At 39.8% G+C, this 991-nt stretch overlaps 1 long non-coding RNA gene across 1 annotated transcript in view; it reads right to left on the reverse strand.

The window, feature by feature from the left end:
- Positions 1-991, reverse strand: part of LOC106726324 — a 7,498-nt gene that overhangs the window by 2,530 nt on the left and 3,977 nt on the right. Inside the window, exon 2 of the long non-coding RNA XR_001362375.1 lies at positions 706-797. This is a non-coding gene — a long non-coding RNA (uncharacterized LOC106726324). The remainder of the gene's footprint in view (positions 1-705; positions 798-991) is intronic.

Here is a 991-nt window from a genome sequence, read left to right on the forward strand (position 1 = left end):
AGAAGAGTTGGTGTTTCATTTTTAAATATTTTGTTGTTGTTGATTCCTAGAGAGAGAGAGACAGGGAGTACAGAGAGATAGAAACATCAACGAATGAAAAACATCCACAGTTGGCTGCCTCCTTCATGCTCCCCACTGGAGATGAGGCCCACAACAGGTCTGTGTCCTGACCAGGAATTGAACCAGTGACCTCTTGGTTCCTGGTTCAAAGCTCAATCACTGAGCCACACAAGCCAGACTCTCTCTTCCTCTACCTAAGTCCTTTCCCTAAAAGTTAGAACCAAGTTCCTTTGTGGAAAAGCAGAGATATTATGCCCCCATGGCTTAAGTGCAACAAAATCACCAACACAAGCACAAAAGGAACTCTGTCAAGATTATAAAGATTTGTGCCAGATTACATGTCATATAAAAACCATTTTACAGTAACTTTCACTACATCAGAAAGGTTTTTTAAAAGGCAGTAGCTTCTCTTTGCTGTGAGCAGTACGACGGGAGATCTGATGGGTGACACCCTACAGCTTTTATATGACTAGTGCTGCAATTTTAACAGAGTAGATTTAAGTTTTATAAATGAACATATGTAAACCTTCATGCTTTGACAGTGTCCCTTTTATTTAAAATGCCGTATTTCCAAGAAGCAATTTTATTTCTTTTCAATGTCCACATTTTAACGAATCTATAACTGTATGTGCTTTTTATACTTACCATCATTCATCATTCCTTTCAATTCTTTAAATGTCAAGAATTTAGTAACAAGCCAAGCAAGTAATTAGTAAGGTTCCACAATTAAAAACCACCTATAATAATCTACACTAATAAAAGAGAAACATGGTAATTAGCGTACGACCGCTACCCTTCCCATTGGCTAATCAGCATATCCTTATGCAAATTAACTGTCAGCCAAGATGGCGGCCGGCAGCCATGCACTGAAGCCAACAGGGAGGCTTGCTTGCTCCAGTGACTGCAGACTCCAACGTTCCCCACCTGACTT

This window comes from Myotis brandtii, unplaced genomic scaffold, assembly GCF_000412655.1.
Source record: "Myotis brandtii unplaced genomic scaffold, ASM41265v1 scaffold106, whole genome shotgun sequence".
Taxonomy (NCBI): domain Eukaryota; kingdom Metazoa; phylum Chordata; class Mammalia; order Chiroptera; family Vespertilionidae; genus Myotis; species Myotis brandtii.